This window comes from Octodon degus, unplaced genomic scaffold, assembly GCF_000260255.1.
Source record: "Octodon degus isolate 3935 unplaced genomic scaffold, OctDeg1.0 scaffold00125, whole genome shotgun sequence".
In the NCBI taxonomy this organism is placed as follows: domain Eukaryota; kingdom Metazoa; phylum Chordata; class Mammalia; order Rodentia; family Octodontidae; genus Octodon; species Octodon degus.
The window spans coordinates 2,803,776-2,826,668 of NW_004524701.1; the positions used below are offsets into that span (position 1 = coordinate 2,803,776).

The 22,893-nt window shown below is 36.1% G+C and overlaps 1 protein-coding gene across 13 annotated transcripts in view; it reads left to right on the forward strand.

Moving 5' to 3' along the window:
* Pdlim5 (PDZ and LIM domain 5) overlaps positions 1-22,893 on the forward strand; it is a 230,076-nt gene that overhangs the window by 53,688 nt on the left and 153,495 nt on the right. The window lies entirely within an intron of this gene.

The window sequence follows — 22,893 nt, forward strand, 5'->3', positions numbered from 1 at the left end:
CTACCCTAGGTTTACAGACTTGTTCGTTAAACAGTAAAAAGAGGCACTTGCCATATAACCAGTTGTCTGCGAAGTTTTAACATGTTATAGTCTCTTGAAGTCCATCTGAAATTAAAAGAATGTATTATTTTGAATGTAAAAGTGAAAGTGAATTTTTGTTGTTGGGATTTGAATTCTTGTGAAAGTCTTTCTTTCTTTCTATCTATCTATCTATCTATCTATCTATCTATGTATTTATTTATTTATTTAGTGGAACTGGGGATTGAACTCAGGCCCTTGCACTTGCCAGGGAAGCACTTATTCCACCGAACCATCTCTCCAGCCCCCCAGAAGTCTTTATTAAATTGATGAATATATGGGAGAGGATCATTATAAGCTTTTTTTTCCAAGTGAAGTTTGGGAAAATGCTTTATTCTTGCTGCGTCAGTGTCACCGTCATGAAGCAAGGTGAACTATTTTGAAAGTACTTTTTACAGAAAACTGATGTTCAGAACATGAGTAGGTTCTGTTATGGTTTATGTCTAGTGGTCTATAGAGTTGTTTTGGAGGTGGCCAAATGTAGAGTGTGTGATTGCTTCATTGTTCAATGATGGGATTAAAGATGCTGAGATTAAGGGTGGGTAATTGCTGGGTCAGGCTACTGATTTTGTTTTGGTACCGCCACGATCCCAGTAGACTGGATATAGTATAAGGAACAGAAGGAGGCTGGTCTTCTCTTCTCATTGCTTTTGCTGTCTTCTGTGGTTATGAAGTGGTACCCCTCTGCCATAATGTGCTGCCTAGGAGCTATCTGGTTATGGACTGAAACTTCTACAAAGTGAACTAAATAAACCTTTCCTTCTTTTAACTTTGGGTGTTGTGTATTTTGTCTCAGCAACAAGAAAGGTAACTAAGACAGGCTCATAGCTTATCTGGTATGCATTTGACCTGAAGAGGCAGAAACCACCTGGCAGGTCACTGCCAACTTCCGAGTCCATTTAACTTAGTTATAAAAATTAGTTCTTAAAAAGGCTACAAATTCAGTTTCAGAAAAATCATTTTTAGAGACTGGGTGTGGCAGTGCGCATCTGTAATCCCAGTGCTTGGAAGGCTGAAAACAGGAGGATCACTGAGTCCAATCTGTGTAGTGAGACCCTGTACTAAATACATAGAAAAGAAAAATAAGACCTATCAAAAATTATTTGTAATAGTGTAGTTGCTCTGTAAACTTTTGTTGATGATAATAAAGAAGTGCCACATAAATCAATTACAGTTTGAACCTTGCTTAAGACTATGCTTGGGTGCAGATTTCATTTTTTTGAAGGTAACTTCGTGTATGATTTCTTTGTATTATTTAACTCAAATGAGGACAGTGTAAATGAACATAATTAAAATAACACATTTTCTTGACGTTTTGTGTACCTATTTATGTTGCTGATAATAAGGATATGTATTAACAAAAATACTTTGTCAGTAAAATCTGCTCAATATTTTAAATTTCAGAAGATCATTGATTTTTTTTTATCTTACTTGTCATGATTACCTTTCGTTTAAACAAGTGAAAATAAAAATACACCTGCTATATCAGTATCTTACTAGAGATAAAAAGTGGAAGGGCTTAACACCCATTGAACTGTGTAAAGCAGCATAGAAATGTGGTTTTCAATTTTATAATGCAAGATTCATTTGGAAAGGTAAATGATCTATGCTTATTTGTTAAGGCATCTTTTTGGGATGTCCTTGACATCGCTACTAGATAAATGGGAAAACATCCTAGTGAATTGTTCTGAAGTTCTCGCCTTAAAGTCTGTTTGTAGTGTAGCTTGTCCCATTTATGTATCATTGAAAATATTTATTGCAAAGATCATAAAGCAGCTTCATATGCTATAGAAATTGTTTTGTGTTAACTGTGTTATTGCAACAAAGAAGAATGTGTTCCTAGTTGGCTGTCTTACAGTTCAAATTAAAAGATTTTTGGCTACTGTTAACTACCAGCAGTGTACTTTTTAAAACTTGTAGGTTGAGTGTGTACTTACATGCTACTCAGCTGTCTGAGGAGGCTGGAATGTGAGAGATGGAACATCAGAACCTGCTTGTGGGAGAAGTTTTAACTTGCTTCATGGCCTGAGAGGCAAAGCTATGTTGTTATACTTAGTACTGGAAAATCTTTCTGTAGAACTGAGTCATTTATCACTGTTTAGTGCAGCCTAGATGTTCATCAAGTAATCCAAATGAGGACATGCTCCTGCTTAAGAAAGCAAGCTCAGATGAATTATATCTGTGGTAAAGACACTAGTGTAATTCTTATTCCTTTCTTAAATTCAGTGGCTAAATTTAAAATTTGGGTGCCTGCAGGAATAATTTTACAAGGCTCCTGCTCCTGTCTAAAATATAAAAAATTATGGGTGAGAAGATAAGTACCTATTTAAGCAAGCAGACTAAGTGCCTGCTTAGGCAAGCTCAAGGACCAGGGTTTGATCCATGCCACTCGGATTACATGCTGTGCTGGCCCCACCCCATGCTAGCCCCACTCCAGGGAGTGCTGAGCTGGCCACCCAGTCTGGGCATGGTGGCGCATGCCTATAATCCCAGCACTGGGGAGGCTGAAAACAAGAGGATCACTATGAGTTTGAGCTGTGTAGTGAGACCCAGTACCAAATATGTTTTTTTAAAAAAAATATATATCTTATTACATATAAGATATATATATCTTATATATATCTTACTACATATAAGATATATATATATATATATATATATATCTTATGTATAATAAGAGATGCTTTTATGTTTTTATCTATTTCATTGATTTAAATTTTTTTTCTGTTGTAATAACATTTCCAGCTTTACACATAGTGGATCATCTGTATGAAAGTCATTATTTTGCCTGACATTTGGATTTCCTATTTGACTCTTAGATTGTATTATTTGCAAAATATTTTACATTAAAAAAGTGTGTTCAGTTGTCTTTTTTCTCTTAATTTCTTATATATTTCTTTTTTTCTTCTAATTTTGCATGCATATATCTGGTAATATGAACAGCTATTTGGAAGATAGCTCTATGCATTATAACAAATACTGTGAAATTCATATTATTTTGTTAAGTGACATTCTGTGTCACTTGTAATTTTTCTGTTTCAAGAGAACACATTCATATGAGAAATGTATTATTATTATTTTTTATTTATTTATTATTTTTATTTTTATTTATTTATTTATGTGTGTGTGTGTGTGTGTGTGGCCAGCTCAGTCCACCAGGGGGCGGGGCTGGCTGGCATGTGGTGCTGGGGATTGAACCGCGGTCCCTGTGCTTTGCTAAGCTTGTTCTAAGTAGGTGCTTTAGACCACTGAGCCATCTCACCAGCCCCGAGAAATGTATTATGAGTGCTGCAGTTTTACTAATAGTTTCCTTTCTGTACTACACAAGTTAAAAGCTGCATTTTTGTTGTTCACTTTTCTTGAATACTGTTATTTTGGATTATATCTAATATCCCTCAAGAGCTTTATGTGCTCATCAGTGCTTTTGGAAGATTAGAGTATGAAGGTGCTATAGCGGACTTGCTGTTAGAATGCTGGTTTCAGGTGGTAGAGGCTGGCCACTAGGGGTATGATCTAGGAAGGTGTATATATATATTCTTATCCCTAGTTTCTCCCATCACACTGAGCTTTCTGGCCACCATGAGGTACACTACACACCTTTCCTTCTACCTGTGCTCTGTCTTCATGGACATGTCACTGTCCATGGAAGGACTGAAATTTCTCCCCCCCCCCATTTATTATTTGGTACATGGTCTCACTACACAGCTTAGACTTGTAGTGATCCTTCTGTTTTCAGCCTCCCCAGCACTGGAATTACAGGTGTATGCCATCACGCCCAAACTCAGTAGCTGACTCAGTGCCCCCTGGGGCTAGGCCAGAGCAGCATGTGTGACCTTGGTTCGTGTTGCCAAAGCAGGTGCTTAGTCTGCTGAGCTATCTCACCAGCCCTCGAAATTTCTAAAACATGAGCTAAAATAAACCTCTTCTGTAAGTTGTGGGCTTCAGGGTATTTTTGTCCTAGTGAGAAAGGGAAAAGATTTAAGACACCATTTTCAGTTGCCTCCTTAATGTTTAATGGATGCGTGTATAGAATGGATGCATGTGTTCAACCATCCATTGTAAGATAAGGAAAGGGAAACTGAAGTGGTAGGGAAGGCCTCTGAAAAATACATAACGTTTTGAGGTTTCTTTTCCTATTACATCTGTGTTTTGGAAATAGGTTCTCCAATTCCCAGTGTGTGGCTTTTCACAGAGCAATTGTCTTTGATCAAAGTTACTTTCACTATATTATGTGGCTCTGTAATTAGAACTGTTGGATATTTTAATCTTATTTATCAGGGAGCACATACTATGCTTAAAAGCTGTTAATGGTATAAATACATCAGTTACAAATTAGTCATGGAAATCCTTGGGGTTGTACATTGTGGTCTACTGTTGGTAAAATTCTGTTCTTAGGAAAATGAGCTTGACCACTTTAAAAATAATTTGAGATAAGATCAATCAGACCATGTGGTTACCATCTATACTTTATATTAAAATGGGTTTCTAGAAAAAAATTAGGTTTTGTCTAAAAATAGACATTTCTGGGGCTGGGGCTATAGCTCAGAGACACAAGTGGCTGCTGGCAAGCACAAGGTCCTGAGTTTGATTCTCAGTACAAAACAAAACAAAAAATAAATTAAAAAATTTAAAAAAATAGACATTTCTAATAGTAAACAGTTATGTATATTATTTTCCTTTATTACAATTACCACAGATCTTTTGAATTATAACAAATAGAAAAACATAAATTGGAAGAGGATTAATTATTTAATCTTTTCTCACCTTTATTTGAATATAAGCTTAAATTTTAAATAATTATTGGATAAGTAGTGTGTATGTAAGGTCCTAATTAAAGAAATTGTATAATACGTAAATTATCTCTCTACTACCTTTGTCCTCATCTCGTCAGGTCTGAATAAGCAACCTCGTATCTCTTATCTTCTGTATGTCAGTCTCCAAATCAGTTACTGTGGCTATGATAGTTTGAGTATATTTTTAGAAAAAAAATTTGTGCATCTGAGGGCAGATGTAAATTTATTTCCCTCCCTAGTGTATGAATGGCATCATATGCACATTATTCTGTCTTGCTTTTAAAAATTCAACAATAAATCTTCCATATCATTTAATAGCATCCTTATTATTTTACAGTTGCAAGTAATTTATTATTTAAATGTTGCATATATTGTCAGTTATTACAGATAATGAGGCATATCATTATCTGTAAACATGAAGTTTAGTCATGTTTGTTTTGAAGATAAAATTTTTTTTCCAAAATTACTGATATATAGTATTAGGGAAGAATTTGAGAATAATGTGAGTTTTGCATTTCTTTATATTTAGTATGAAAGAAACACTAGATGAATGTGAGAAAACTTCCCATCTGAACTGAACCATGGAGGACTACACACAAAAAAATCTTAAATATAAAGTCAGTTCACCAAACCGTTATGTATGTGCCACCTCAATCCACATTTTATGTTGTAACTTTCCCTTTGACTTTAAATAATTCTTTGTCATGTCATAGTAACTTTCAAGCTGCAACCCATTTTCACAAGGAAACGTCTGGTCTTTTCTAAAGGTGAAGTGCTAGTGTTGTTACTAACACTGTGATTTTTTTTATTGTACATTTTTGCATAATAAATGATGTTTTGGAATGTATTCGTTATATCAGTAGAACTGTAAATGATTTCATCCATACTGAAAGTAGATCCATAATCTCTAGGGTAGAATTGCGACATTAGAGAGTATATATATTTAAATTTGTAATTTTGATATATGGCACATAGCTAGACTGCCTGCCAGTAATGTTTTTCAGAGTGCCTATTTCCTTAAACTTAGGCAACATACTTTTACCTCATTTATAGTTTAATTCTCTGGAGAGGTGAAAAATAGTAATGTTCAACATTTTTCATCTTTAAGAACTATGAATTTATTTTTTGTAGAAAGAACTTTTAATGCAAGAACTTTGCACATAGAAAAGAACCTAGAAGTAGTATTACTTTGAAAATGATGACATTTTGTATCTTAATCACTCCAAGTATAATTTTTTTCCTGAGAAATTACAGTGCTTCTGGTTAAAAGGAGCTCTTTTCAGAGAATCTGTAATCTTGTAAGATGACTGAAAAGCTGTGAACTTTATTAATATCCATGTATTGTTTCACTACTTTTTAGCCCGAGCAAAACAGAAATACATTATATTAATAGATTTTCCAAAACTAGGGTATAGTGTTTATAGTATCCAGCTTCAGGAAATATTATCTAAGTCATTATTTTTCACACTAAGGATTTGAAAGTTGAGTAAAGAAGGGAAGAGCAAATCAGAATTAAAAAGGAACAGAAAAGATGTTTGGAAAAATGAACTAGAAACTAACATGAAATTTATTTTTTAAAGTTTTATTTACTTTTAAGCTATTTTACTTATAGTTGTTAAAATGAAAACTATAAATAATACTTTTAGTATTATACTTTTTGCTCATAATCTTATCTGTGCTTTATCGGTAATTCCTATTGACACTTAGAAAAATTATTTTTCTAAATTCATAACTTTTAAAAGCATTCTTTCAGATTTGTTGATAGTTGGGGCACAAAAAGTCATTTTCAATGTTCAAGTCTGGTAATGATCTTCATGTGTTTGTGACAACCAAATTTCAGAAACTGAGAGTTAAGAATTTTTTTTTTTTTAGAAAACTTCATAGATATGACAGTAATTTTGTGTATATTGAATCTAATAAAAAGTTAGGATTTGTATTTTATATTTGTTGAAAGGTTTTTTTTTTTTTGAGATTCTTTTTGTTGTGTCTTTCTAACATCAGTCTGAAATAGATTGGAATTTTGAAAGACTTTTTTCATAGATCTGTGGAGAAGCTATGTTTTGTGTTGTTTTATCAATCAGCGATAAGGAAGCTCCCAGCTCTCCTCCCTCACCCAGTCATCTGAGGCTTCCGTCATCATTCAGGAGGGCATTGCAGGGAAGATCTGCCTATGGGAATAAAATGTTAGGAGGAAATGAGTCATACTCTGTCTTGAAAGGCAGACACTGGCAGACTGACTTCTCTTCTCCCCTGGTGAGCCTCTCAGTGGGATTATGGCATAAGATCCAGGAGAATAACAGAGATTTGAAAATGAAGGAAGGAGACTTTGGGAGCTCTGTTCTTTTGTACCTCTATTCTGTCTTCCTTCTTCCTTAAACATCCTCCATCTCTTCGCTTTTGGTCTGGATAGTTAGAGGTTTTTTACTTAGTTTTTTTTTTTTGAAATTTATGTGGTGTTTAGAAATATCTTTATTCCTTTGGAAGTTTTTTTTCCTTCCATAATTTTATTGAGAAACAAATAGCAGTGAGACAGTTTCAAATCAAATTGGTAGGACAGTTTCAATAATTAACACATTGTATACATTCTTCCTAGTGGTTAATTGCTCTACAAGATGCGGACATGATATCCTATCTACAAACACCATTAAAACAAATCACTCTATTCATTAAGAGAATGTAACTATATATCTATCCTAACCACTTTGAATACACAGATACAAAATGGACATTCATCTGTATACCCTTTTTTTTGTTAAATTCTGTTATTTGAATGTTATAGGTGTGTTAACAGCAAAACAATCTAAGAGTTCAGTTGTCCATAATAGTATTGGGTCTTCCGCTTGACTGGCAATGTCAAAAATTGTTGACCTGAGTCCCCTACAGCTCAACATAACAGCATGGCTTTACTTCTTCTTCTTTCTTTTTTTTCTTTGGAAGTTGGAATTGATGAAGATAGTAAATTGGAGTTAAATATTAGAGAGGAATGATTTCCTTCCTCTCTTATCTAGCAGCCTACTTTAAGTAGGAGGAACAGATTGATAGGATTTAGGGAATAAACTGTTCATGACTAAAGCATGCATTTATGTGCAGGTGAAATATGTTATTTCAAGAATCAGGGTGGTGGATAATGTGGGTGGGCATTGTCCAGAGTGGTAATCAGGAGTCCTTTGTAATCCCAGTGCCTAGGTTCCAGCTCCAACCTAGGACTTTCAGTTTATAAACTTAGATTAGTAACTTAAGCTTTCTTTTTCTTGTTTCCCTAATTATAATTTGGAAATAATCATGCCTACATCATAGTTTTTCTGAGGTTAAATGAGTTAATACATGTAAGACACCTCTGGTGTTGGATGTTCCTCTACTCCTGCCCATGCCCTTTACTATCAAGCTTATACCAAGTGGTATATCCAGATAGGTATCAATGTGATTGTTGCTTCTGGTGCAGGTACTTGCTAACTATTTTGTAGTGTGTATGTGTGATGAATGAGATTTGGTTTTTTCTAATTTGTAATGATTATCTTTGTTTTCAAATTTAAAGAAATTGGAGATGTTGCGTATTTAAATTATGTCCTGTATTCTTATGGAACTGCTAGTTGCTAAACAAGTGTAGAAAGGTAAACTGTTAGACATATAGTATAACATATCTCCCCCCATTTCTACTTTTGGCTAAAACACTGAGCAAGCAAGTTTAGGTTAGAAGTACTAAATGATATACTCAATTTTGAAAATACCTTTGTTTTGAAGGTAATATAATTTAAAAAGAAATACTGGGGATTGAGCCCAATGCCTTAGCCCTGGGCAATATCTGCAACTGTTTTTTTAATTTTTTTTTATTTTGAGACTGGCTCTTTCTAGGTTGCCTTGTTGACCAGCCTGGGCTTAAACTTCTCGTACTTCTGCCTCTGCCAGTAGAATTTAATTTAGCAATTTGGATATTTTTCCTTGACTTTGTAGAATAGTCATTCATCATGTGGGGGGAAGATGTTTTTGATAGCACAGTTTCATAATAGGTCAAAACAGAAGTGATATTGTTCATGTTATGTATAACTGTATTTTAGAGATCTTCCAAGTATTTTCTCCTACATGCTTGTGTCACTGAGCCATCCGGTTTTTTTTTTTTTTTTTTTTAAATTACCAATGAAACTACTCAGTCTCTAATGATTTCTTATTTTTAAACAAGACATAAGGTTATCTGTACCAATTTATATCTCAAACTTTATCAAACAAGGAAGAAAGGTCTTTTGAGCATGTAACTCTAGTAGACTACTCAAAGTTCTGCTCCTTTGATGTTCCACTCTGTTCTGTGTGTTTCTTTTAGCTCCTGAATAACATTTGTGGTTTTGGTGAACAGTAACTTATTTAACATGAAAATTTATGTTTGTTATATGTAGAATTGTATTTAGTTTTCACAGTTTTAAAACTTTAAAATGGAATCATTACTACTACATCTTTATCAAACAGTGTAAATATGTTATATGTAAATAATTTACCATACCCTGAAAAATCAGAGCTCTGTCTAGCCTATGAGATCGCCTATGGTTTTGTTTCTTTAATTTGCTGTATCATCATAGACTAATAAAAAGTTATTTTAATTTTTGTTTTAAAACTTTTATTTGATAATCTTTTTTTTTTTTTTTTTATTTAGTACAAGGTCTGCAGGGTCTCACTACGTAGAATAGACTCATAGTGATCCTCCTGTTTTTTATCTTCCCAAAGTGCTGGGTGCGGCACCACGCCCAGTCTCAGTTGCCCTCTCAGCGTGCCCTGGGGGTGAGGCCAGCACAGCCTGCCAGGGATCAAACCCCGACCTCTGCTAGTAATCTATTTAGATACCTCAAAGTCTAGCTATATTTGAACTTTGCATTTAATTTTATAGCATTTGCTATAACACCCAAAAATGTTTGCAATCTGGCTGAAATGACTGATGTGTAATGAGAATCAGAACTTGATGTTTTCATGTTTTACTGTTTTCATGGGGAAAGACCATTAGAATATATTACTAAAATTATTATGGTGTTTTTCTGTCTAGTCATTTATGGACTAATAATTTGTTGAGTGCCATTATGGTTTAAATAGAACCTGTTCTTAAAAGTCTCAAGCATTAAGAATGTAATTAGATCATGAGGGTCCCTGTACTGGTTGATACATTGTGTGAACTAGAGAAGTAAAAAGCTTAACTAAATCCAGATCGGCAATTCCACACCCTCTGGGTGTGGAAGGCCCCTCCCTAGGGCATTTTAGGACCCTCCCTAGGTGAAGGGGCCACCCTAGAGTGACTCAGCACTTAAAGGAGATAGGAAGGGAAAGATGATTCAGGTCACTTCCTTTCAGGAACTCTGGTATTTGCAGTCAGTGTGTAAGGGAGGAAGCTGCATCTCCTCCCTCTGCTTTGCTGTTTTCCACTGCTGCCCTCTGCAATGTGCTACTCTACCTTGGGGCCAGCTGATTATGGACTCAAGTATGAATTGAAACCTTCACTAATTGTGAGCTGAATAAACCTTTCTTTTCTTAATTTTGGGTGTTGGGTATTTTGTCACAGCAACAGGAGAAAGCTAACCAAGACAGTCCCTATGCTCATCCATGGCTTAATTTCTCTCTGACTCTTCCTACTCTTTTGCTTTCTGGCTATGAATTGAGTGGCTTTTCTCTCTCATACCCCCTGCTCTGCTCTTCCAGCCAACATATAACTGAACCCTCTGAAACCATGAACCAAGTAAACTTTTGCATTAAGTTGCAGGTATCAGGTATTTTTGTCCCAGCAATGAAAAAATGACTAATATAAGTGCATACCATATTTCTTATTTTCTGAATTATAGATCCCTTCTTTTAAGTACCAATGAGGTTGTAGTTTGCCTTCCTTTAGTAACACCCTATAATAGAAATCTTCTTACTTTACAAAGAAGTGTATTTTATTTCTGAAATGTTCTGAATATTTCCAAAGTTTTAATTCTGCTCAGAAGTAGAGTTTTACCATTTGTACCAATGGGTCCTATTTTTAGCTATGTATTACTTGATTTTGGGTCATCCTACAGACTTTTATTTTTGTTTTATTTTTTAAAATTTTATGTATTTGGGGCTGGCGAAATAGCTCAGTGGAGTAAGTATCTTCAGGAACTGGAGGTCCACCCCCGGAACCACATGCCACACCAGCCCCGCCCCCAGGCGCACCTACCCAGCCACCAAGACCTACTCACCAAGACTGCACATGGTGACGCAAACCTGTAATCCCAGTGCTGGGATCACTGTAGTGATCCTCCTGTTTTCAGCCTCCCCAGCACTGGGGTTACAGGTGTGTGCCACAGGGTGGGGCCTGGGCAGCATGCAGTATCAGGAATCCAACCCAAGTCCTTGTGCTTGCCTAGGCAGGCACTTAGACCATGGAGCTATCTCCGTAGCTCCATTATACAGACTTTAAAAACATTGTAATCCAGAATGTTAAGTAAAATAAAGCAGTCATACATGCTTAAATATTGCATGGGTTCTGTTATCTGTGAAACCCAAAATATAAAGAGCAAAATAAAATAGGAAACAGGAAGGTAGATCCTTTGCAAATGGAAAGGAGACAGAGATAGGTCAAGGAATACATAGGGAGAGGGAGAGAAGAGGTTAAAGGGATGAAAAGAGACTTGAGATGTGTTATGTACAGGTTCCAGTTCCCCACAGGGAATGTAATCATTATGCCCCGAACACATGTAACAAAAATTAAATTTTGTTTTAAAAATTTATAAAACCCTCATATAAGAAGTTTCCATAGTCCATATTTTATAAAAGACTCTAGACATTTTAAATGATAGCAAGGAAAAATTCAGATCAAACTTTGTCCTATTCTCATATCATTTGACAAAACACTTGTAATACCAGATGTGTAGTTACTCACCACACACCAAGCAATCAGTTCTCCAGAGAACACTAGCTGGGCCTCCAATTCACTTTAGTTCTGATAACATACCTAGAGCATTGGATTCTATAGGATAAAGTATAGTCTCTGCAGTATATAACAGTATATAGCTTTGCCACCTAAACTTTGACAGATTGGCTTTAAATTGAGGGTTCCTAATCCATGGTACCCTCCTTGGATTGGACTGATTTGCTAGCGTACCTCACAGAACTCAGGGAAACATTTTACTTACATTTATGTACTTATAATAAAGGATGTTACAAAGGACATAGATGCATAGATGGAAAAGATGCAGAGTTTTTGTGCCCTCTTTGGGCATGCTGCTCTCTAGGCAACAACAGGTACTCAGCTCTTTAGAAACTCTCCAGACGTAGTTTTTTGGGGCTTTTAATGGAGGCTTTGTCACATAGGAATGATTATTAAATTGGCCATTAATGATCAACTCAGACTTCAGCCCTTCTCTCCTCCCCTGTAGGTTCAAGGTAGAGCTGAAAGTCTGAATCTTTACTTAGTCTTTACATTGATCAGCCCCATCTAGAAAATGTCGAGGCCCCAACTTACTAGTGATCTCATTAGCGTATACAAGCTATTCTTATTATTCTAGATTCCAAGGATTGTAGGAATATGCCAGAAACCAGGGATGAAGATTATGTGTTTTTTTTTTTTTTTTTGTGTGTGTGTGTGTGTGTGTGTGTGTGTGTGTGTATTTTTTTGTAATACCACAGTTTGATCAGCCAAGTGTAGAGATCACTACTTTGTAAAACACTGTATAAAACACAGTGATTCTACTCCATCATTATTTTTGACCATTCATTGCAGCACCATCTATTTTAAAAGTAATTTCTGGTGTGATCTAATTTCTGATTTTCCACTGTACTGATACCAAATTACCTTGATGTCTCAGCCAAATGGTTGACTTGAATACCTTAGATTGGATAATATATAAATAGAAATTTTTCTGACTGTTGTAGAAATTGAGAAGTCTGAGATGGCAGTTAATTCAGTATCTGGGGAGGACTTACTCTGCTTCAGTAATGGTGGCTTCTGGCTGTGTCCACATTTGGTGAAGGGCAGAGGCACTAACAAGCTTCTTTGGCTTCTTACAAAGAAAGGTATTAATCTACTCATGAGGGTAGAGCCCTCAGGACCTAATCACTTCCTAAAGAACCGCCTGCCAGCACCTTAAAACTACTTTGGAGATTATATTTCAATATAGGAATGGATGGGAGAGTGGCAGAAATGTTCAGATCATAGCTTGCCACACTGACCCTTAAAACCCATGTCTTTCTCATAGGCAAAATGCATTCATTATAATCCAGTAGCCCCAAATATCTCAGGTGATTCCAATATTAATTCAAAAGTTTGAAGTTTAGAGTCTCATCCAGTTATCACTGAAATTAAATATGAATGACATTCAAGATATGATTTACCCTGAGGCAAATTTTTATATATCTGTGAAATAAAGATATGTGCTTCCAAAATGTAGTACTCTTTGGACAGACATATAATAGACATTCTTGTCCCAAGAGGGAGAAACAAGAAGGAAGAAAGGGATAGCTGGTCCTAAGTAAGTCTAAAATCCAACAAAACAGAACGTTCAGTTTTAAAGCTTGAATCTTTTTGGATTCTGTGTCCTACCTTCTGGACATACCAGAGCAAAAGTTGGGTCTTTATGGTTTGGGAGCTGGAACTACTTGTTTCTGCTGGGCAGAGCCCACATTACAGCTCTCATGGAGTTGGAGTCAGGTGCCTGCAGCTCTCCCATTTTAGAATCATATGCTTGTTGTACTATGCTATAGTTCTGTGGCCCTACCTCCATGCCTTCACAAGGTATAGCTCCAGTGGAGACTTTTGGAACCTATCCCTTATAGGTAAGAGGAAGAAGCTACTATACTTCTCTGTTTCTTGCTTTTTTGTTTGTTTGTTTTTTGTTTGGTGCTAGGAATCAAACTCAGGACCTTGCACTTGCCAGGTAGGCGCTCTGCCACTGAGTATATCCCTGGCCCTATACTTCCTTATTTCTACCAACATTCTGTTCCTATTTACATCATCTTTAAGAAGATTGAGCTTTTCTCTACATCAGGGCTCTTTTGAGCCCTCATCAAAGTGATCCATAGCAGTCCATTCAAAGCAGTGTAGGCTTCTTTTAGCATGTACCTCCAAATTCTTTAAGCTCCCAAGCTTCTTCTACATTTTCACTTGTTGCAGCATCCTATTTTTTGGTACAATTTTTTATTTTTCATTCTGACTGTGTGGTAATTTATAAACAACAGAAATTTATTGCTCACAGTTCCGAAGGGTGAGAAGTCTTACATTAAGGTATCAGTAGATTCAGTGTTGGATGAGAGTCCATTTCTTATGAGTGATAATTTGATGCTTTGCTCTCACATGGCAGAAGGGCAAGATAGTTGTCTAGAGTCTCTTGAGGGTATTAATTCTGTTCATTAAGATGGACCCTTCATGCACTAATTACCTACTAAAAGTTCTACCCTAAATAGCATATTGGGGATTGATTAGACCTCAACAAGTGAATATTCAGAAATTCATTAGCATTTGATGTGATGTAATCAGTGAGAGTACTGCTTCCTTTATATGAGTAGTGCTTTTATTTTCTTCAAAATATAGGCTAAGATTACATTATGGGTCAAAAAAAAAAAAAAAAAAAGGCTTCAGACAGATAGGGAGGTTAAGCTTAACAGCCTAGGTTGTATGGTAATAAAAATAAGATTCTCTTCTGGAGGGTTAACAACCTACTTTTGCAGACCAAAATTAGAGAAAAAGGAGGGCCGCAAGGAAAGCCAGCATTTTGGCTCTATCCTTCCAAGGTCAATTAAGACTCAGGACATATGAGAACTTGTACTATAACATCATGTAACTCAGTAGTGTCCCAAATTTTCTGATCAAGGAGATTATGGGGCCAAAGAGGAAAGTGATTGATGATGTAGAGTGTGCCTAAGGAGAGTCACATGGGGAGAAAACATTCTCTCAGGCTTTCACAGAGAGCACATTGACCAAGCAATGGCCATGACTCATCCACATGGCTGACACTGACAAAAGATCTACAATCTGAGGTACAGGATCTCAAGATAAATCTGAGGGGATTTGACTGAGTTTATCAGATCCAAAAGCTACAACTCTTGTTGCATAGGTCTTGCTTTATCTTGGTCTTAACCATCCAGCAGAAAAGTATAAAAACGAAGTATAAGAAGTAAAGCCATACTGTTACGTTGAGCTATAGGGGACTCAGGTCAACAATTTCTGACATTGCCAGTGAAGTGGAAGACCCAGTACTATTATGGACTACTGGACTCTTTTAGAATATTTTGCTGAGTTAACACACCTAGAATATTCAAATGATAGAACTAAGCAAAAAAGGGGATACAGATGAATGTCCATTTTGTATCTGTGTATTCAAAGTAGTTAGGATAGATATATAGTTACATTCTCTTAATGAATAGAGGGATTTGTTCTAATAGTGTTTGTAAGTAGGATATCATGTCTACATCTGGTACAGAAAATAACCACTAGGAAGAATGTATGCAATGTGTTAATTATTGAAACTGTCCTACCAATTTGGTTTGAAACTGTCTCATTGCTCTTTGTTTCTCAATAAAATTATGGGAGAAAAGGCATAATATTGACTCATAGGGAAAACATAGCTTTCTAAAACTTCCCTGATTTTCTTTGTTTAGACTTCTTGTCAGACTTTAAATTCACTTGTGTTTGAATTTCTTTGTTGGTTTTGTTCAGTTTAGAATTGAGATGCTGTGTTATAAATTTGTCCCTGTGTACTTTGTGTCTATGAAGAATGTTTGGATCTTTCTTTCACAGTCCAGTATTTTCTCTTTTCTACCCTGTTGACCTAAAAATACTTTCTTAGATATCCATATGTAATAGATATTTCTCCTAAACCTATAAAAATATGATGAAACAAATATTTAATCAGCTCTAAGAAATAGGGCCATATTATTAGTTTTTTGTGAGTATGGAGTTTTTTGATGTTGAGGATCAATCAAACCCAGCCAGGGCTTCCCATGTACTGGGCCAGAGTTTTACCAACTGAGTTTATTTATTCCCAGTCCTGATTGTGTTTTTAATATGATAATTAGGAAAGCAAATTTCATTCATTTTATTAGATATCTAAATGTAATTCTAGATTTTTAAATACAGAAAATAAATATGCAAAAGAAATGCATTTAAATTAAATTTAGGTTATGTTTGTCAGTTGTTATTTTTCTTTCACTTTGTTTCAAGGAATAAAGGTTTTGGTTTGCATATGACTTTGTTGTAGGGTAAAATGGCTAATCTGCTTCCTACCTCATTTGATTCTCTCAATTAAAACAACAAAAAAGTTTATTTGAAAAAAAAAGTAGTTACTCTCCTGGAGAGTACTTAGAGAAAATTTATGTTACTATTCTAGTGGTTTTGTAGCTATAAAATGAAAGGTGAATGTGTCATTGCTGTAGTGAATCACACTTTAAGAAGACATGTTCATATAATATTAGACTTAAAGTAGAATTAAATGTTGCTTCAGTAAATGATAGAACATACAGTTAGCCTATAAAAATAGTATTAATATAAACTCCATGTTTGAGGTAGGTAGCTTAGTGGCTTTATAAGGAAAGATGCATGATCACCTCCTTCTGTTTGGTTTTCTAAGACATGGTGACATACACTTTGAGATATTCTCTCCATTGCTACCATATAAGGTATGTTCTCTAACTTTTGAGATGAAAGTGAATTCAGTTTGACTCATAAACCAGAAAATAGAACCCATAATTAAAGTGAGCACTTTGTGAGCATTCTGTGACTCTGACTCACAGAGAAGATGTCAATGATTATTTGTTTTGTCTCCCTACTCTTGTAACGTACAAAAAGCCCAGTTCATTTTCTCACAGAGAAAAGTAAGCTTAAATTTTTAAGAGGCCAGGACCAGGCGTGGTGACACACATCTGTAATCCCAGCACTCTGGAGGTTGAGACAGGAGGATCGAGGATCCTTATGAGTTTGAGACTGGCCTGGGGGCTACAAAAGTGAGCACAAATCTGTATTTGTCTGTTTTCTGTTGCTGTAAGAATATACTGGAGGCTGATACTTCTATAAAGAAAAGAGATTGATTTAGCTCACATTTTTAAAGAATACAAGTTAAAGAGCATGTAGTCCCTAGGATCTACATCTGATGAGGGCCCTCTTGGCTTTATCACCAAGAGGGCCCATGGAGCAGATGGCATTATGGAATGCGTATGTGTAAGACAGGAAGCCAGTGGGTAGGGCCTGGCCAGTCTTGCTCTTTTATAACTTCTCATTCTTATGAAGACTAACTAGACCCTCACAGTAGTGACAGTAATCCTATCCAAGAGCCATGCACACAATAACGTACTCAACTGCCTACGGTTTTACCACCTCCCAACATTGCTATCCTGAGAACCATGTAAATGTATTTGAGTACTTACCTGTAGGTCACTTTGTTGAAGTGTCAGCAGTATAACAATGCTATAATGTAAGACAGAATGACATCACATGTTTAAGTACAATATTGTAGGTAGATTAAAAAGCATTGGGGAAATATCAAATAGTTTGGGATTTGAAAAAATTTTTATGGATTTTTAAAAAACCATCACTTTGTGAATTTACTTCTGCCCCAGTTGATAGTTAAACTCCTCTGGGATTTTATTTATGGTATATTTTGTGGTGCTTGAATTGTACCTGTCAACTGGCAGGAAAACAAATTCTGTATGAGTTCTCTAATATAAGCATAATATAATACCTACACATTCTTAGGTGTTTGAGGGTGGGTGACACAAGCAGTCACATTTATTTTACCCTCACAAGTATGTGGGACACAGATGCAGTGCCTAGAAGCTTTCAGCTACAGGTTCATGTATCTGAAATCAAATATCTTATTCTGTAACTAGTTTTGGAAAATACATGGTAAGATAAAATTAAAGAATGCTCAATAGATTTGAAAAAAGTAGCAGTTTTCTTAGTGCTTTCTCAACCTCAAGGAAATCCTGTTCATAAAATTGATGTAATTTTACTGGGAGATTTCTTCAAATTTTGGTATAATAGCACAGTTAGAAAAACAATAGCTTTTATTTTCCTATGTTAGGTTTCCATGGTTTTTTGACATGGGAAATTTCAGTGTTTCTTTCTTTAGCTATCATATTTATTGTTCATTTTCTTACATTGACTTGGTCTTATGGCATTCCAACCATACCATGGTATTAGGGTTATGTGTTTCCAAGCATTGCATATTCATTGAAAATGTGCTGAAGGGGGCCAGCAAGATAGCTCAGTGGACTAAGTGCCTGCTTAGGCAAGTGTCAGGACCAGAGTTCAATCCCTGGCACCATGCTGGCCCCTCTCCCAGGCATGCTGAGTGGGCCGCTGAGACCAGGTATGGTGGCAAATGCCTGTAATTCCAGTGCTGGGGAGGCTGAAAACAGGAGAATCACTATGAGTCCGAGCTGTGTAGTGAGACCCTGTACAAAATACATTAAAAAGGAAGGAAGGAAGGAAGGAAGGAAGGAAGGAAGGAAGGAAGGAAGGAAGGAAAGTTTGAAGGTTGAACAGTTGTACTTTGATGGTGACTCATGAGACAGATGCCATTTCTCTTGCTTGTTACCCATAGTATATTATTGGGTAATTACCCAAATTTACTTCTTTTGAATTAGCATGAATTGTTCTGTTTAGTAAACATCTAACAATTACAATGACATTGTGTATATTTAATATTTAAAAACTGATTTTGGTAGTAGGCTTTGGGCTCACATAGTTTTAGTAACTAGTATTTGTTGCTAAAATCTGCTTTCTGAGTGTTATAGGGAAGGCAAATAGAGGGTTTTGTGTGTATACAAGCATTTCTTGTAATTTTTTTTTGTTAATTTTATTGAAAAACAAATAGCAGAGATAGTTTCAAAACAGGTTAGTAGGAGACTTACAATAATTAACACATTGCATATTGTTGTCTTCATAGTAGTTATTCATAGTACAAGATGCAGATATAATATCCTGTCCAAACACTATTAGTACAAATTTTTCTTCTCGTTGAATTAAGAGAAAATAACTGTATATCTATTCTGTTTTGCATATACAGATACAAAATGGTCCTTCATTTGTGTCCTCCTTTTTGGTTTAGTTTTGTTAGAGATGGGTATTTCATTGCCATTTAAATAGTGTAGGTGCATGAATTCAGCAAAATAATCCAATGTAGTCTAATAGTCCATAATAGTAGTGGGTTTTCTGTGGGATGGGCAATGTCAGAAGTTGTTGACTTGAGCCTTTTACAGCTCAGCATATTCATATTGCTTTACTTTTTACACCTCATTTTTATACTTTTCTGTTGAATGGTTATGGCCAAGATAAAGCAAGACCTATATAACAAGAAATGTAACTTTTGTATCTGACAAGGTCGGTGAAATCGCCTCAGGATTTACCCTGAAACATTGTACTGCAGTTTGTAGATCCTTTGTGAGTGTCAGCCATGTGGATGAGTCACGGCCATTGCTTGACCAATTTGCTCTCTGTGAAAGACTGAGAGAATGTTTTCTCTCTAGGTGACTCTTTCTAGGCACATTATACCTCGTCGATCACTTTCCTCTGTGGCCCAATAATCTTGATCAGAAAGTTTGGGACACCACTGAGTTGCAGGATTTGTTAGAGAATTCTAGGACATTTTTCGAGTTACTGCTATCGCTAAACATTTTGCTTTTGTTATGGAAAAGTTTAGTGTAATATACCAACTGTGAATAATCATTTTCAATGAGAATCTTTAAAGTTCGAGTTATTTAAAATACTATGCCATATTTAGTTATTATATTTTTAAAATGAAAATTATGTGGCTTAGTTTCTATGATTGTGATCCTTACAAGAGAGAAATGGTATGGAGTTTAGAATAACAGAAACATCTCATCTAGCACCTCATAAATTCCACATAGCATACGTCTTTGTGGGTAAGATATGTTTTCGTTTGTATTTTTCAGATACTTGTCTTAATGGTCTTCCATGTAAGGTACTATCATTTTTGTTTTTTAGTACAGTTTTGTGAACAGTAGGGCCACTTTTTTCTTCTGAAGTTATCAGAAGAAATACTGCTGGAACTATGTGCATATTTGTATGGAGATTAAGCATTCTAGAGAACTGTCATTCTATTTTTACTTGAGAACAATAAATTAATGCTATCTTGAAGGATGCACCTAAGTGTTACTGTAGGAGAGTGTTTTCTAGATAATACATAACTAATTATTATCATGTATGTTATTTTACCAATGCAAAACAAAGTATAAAATCTTTTCTATAGTGATTGTATTGTTTTCAGTTTATGTATTATTATGTGTGTGTATGTACAACATACATAAACAAGCTTGGACCTAGTTTTCCAACATCTGAGGTATCGCACAATTCTGTCTTCCCTTGTGGTCTTGGTTCCATACTGATACTCTCCTTTGTTTTCCTGTGTATCCTCTGATTTTCTTTCCTTCTTGTCCTTTCTTGATCCCCCCACCTTAAGTGACAACACATTTTTTGGGGGAAATGGCAAGGAAAGGTCACTATTCTGGGTGATGGAGTATGAAAAGCCCATTCTTAAATAGTAATAAGCAGTAAACGATGCCATGAGTTAGGGTTCTGAATCAGTGGCCAGACCATCTCTATTGCTGAGTGAAGGAATGTTTAGGCTTAGAAAAGCAGAGGGAAGAGAATGAAGGAAGATGTTTTGCTCTTTTTTAAGAAAAGTAGGGTAAATGGGTCGATTGGAAAAGCTGATTTCTTGGCTCTATAGGACCTTGAAGTAGGCTTCTAGCCCATGTGTATTTTGTGGTTTAGTATAATTATGAACAAGAATAGTGAGGATTTGTTGTACACTTTGTGGTATGTACTGTGCTAGAGTTTTAATCAGTTTGGCAGTTCTGTGAGACATGTGAAATTATAGTTCCTGTTTGCAAGAGAGATAGCTGGGGCTCCCAGAAGCCAAGTTACTACAGTGCACACAAGTAGCAAATAGTAGAACGTGAATTTTAACTCATGTTTGCCTAACTTTAGAGTCTTTGCCTAGCAATGTGTTCTTATGTGGTATATGGATGTAGCAAGTCACTTAACCAATTTGAAGCTTGGTGTTCTCCCATCTTTAAAATTATCTAAAACTATAGCACTGAGGAATGGTAGGGCCACTCCACAGTCCCTGACTTACTGTTGGTGCTCAGAAAATAGTGCTGATACTTTTTCTGAGTTCTTTCTTTCTCAGGGCAGTAAGTGACAGCTAAGAGGAACTTATTCCTAAAGTGCCAAAGAAAACTTACATTTGGGTACTATCCTAGTGAATGTAAGTTAGGGAAACCCAACGTACCAGTTTCTTTTCCCCTTACATCTTTCTCCATGTCACATATAGTTGCCCCATTTGCTTACTAAAGACTGGACTTCCTTTCCAGAGAAAACTTGTAATTCACAATTATACAAAAAGAGTGCAGCAATTCCTAGATGTGAGTATAGGCGATTCGTGTTAGAACCTTTCCTCTCTAAGCTGATGGGCAGGTGTAGGAAAGATACCAGTTTCTTGAGGACCTTATGGTTGTCCTGGCATACTTTCATGTTAGCATCACTAACCAGTGATTGAATTTAGAAGTAGTTCCAGCAAGTGCAGCTATATTTGCTTGCAACTATAGTCAAACCAGAAAATAATGTTTTTAAAAGAGCATACAGCTACAGTTAAGTCTATGGAAAATTGGGTGGCATTACTGAAATATGTATTTGAAGATCAAAGGGGAAGCATTTGTTTGTGATTAGTGTGATTTATACTGTGCTTGACCGAGAAGTCACCTGTGACTGCTTCCTTCCTACACATTGTGCATTTATGAAATACACACATTTCTGGCTGCAACATGTTCAAGATAGACTGATGACAGAAAGTTATTAGTGCTTCAAACAAATGTAAGCTATTTAAACTTGCAAAAGTAGTAGAAGATGAGCTACGCAAATAAGTGACCTTGCAGTCTTTTCTTGGATGCTCACAATTCATGGTAATGCTGCATACCATCCAATTAAGAGAAAAAGAACATTTGTCTTTCAATGAGTAAATGGCTTGGGTAGTGAGTGACTCTGGGGAGAAATGAAACTTATAGGGTGTATTCAGTGAGGTGGGCACTACTTTCTTACAAGTATAAAATTTGTTTCTATCCAGCACTTCTTACTACATACGCAAAGCATAAGTTTAGGCTCCTCATGCCCTTAAATTTAATTCATTTGAGTAGGAAGCCTAGTGTTAACAGTTTGTGTCTAGTTGTCTGCCCAAAGCCTCATGTAAGTCATGAGGTGGACTTCTAGAGTTATGATTAACTTATGATCCAGTGGGATTTTGAATGTGAGGGCTGCTGGGATTATGGGTGTGAGTGCAGCAGAAGGGAGACAGACTTGCTCTCTGTAGCTATTGTTGCCACTACTCCTCCCTTTTGCTCTTGTTGTTTTACTGTTTTCCATCACCATGAACTGCTGCCCTCTTCCATGTTTCAGTCTGCCTTGGAGCCATCTGAGTATGGACTGAAACCTCCATATACTGTGAGCCAAACAAACCTTTCCTTCCTTTATTTTACGTGTTGGGTATTTTGTTCCAGCAATGAGAGAAAAGTAACCCAGACACCTAGGTAGAGAATAAGGAAGATAGAGATTTATAAAAGCTGTCAATGCTGAAAACTTAGTATGATTAATATTACTAAAAACTGTGAATAAGGAGTCTGTGTGGAAATTTAAATCTATGAAAGCCCACTTCATGAGAGGAATAAAGAGTTGACATCCCTTTGGGGACTTCTTGTTCTCATGTGACATTTTAAACTCCATCTGGTCCCCTTTCCAAGTAGAAATGCTAGGGCCTTGAAACCCTCCTATCTTCTCTCTTGAGGGTCACTTAGCCCAGGTTACATCACTTTTTCATTCCCAGCAGACCCTGGGCTCTGGCAGCACCAAAGACCATGATGCTGGCTGGAATAAAGACACTCATTTTCTGTCAGGCTCTGAGCCCAAGAAATGCTCATCATATGCCAGATGCAATAGACAGATAGGAAGACGTACTGTCCCCATGGGAGAAGACTGAAGAGAGGTGGAGTGTTTGGGTGGCTGGTGCAGGGCAGACTGGGACAG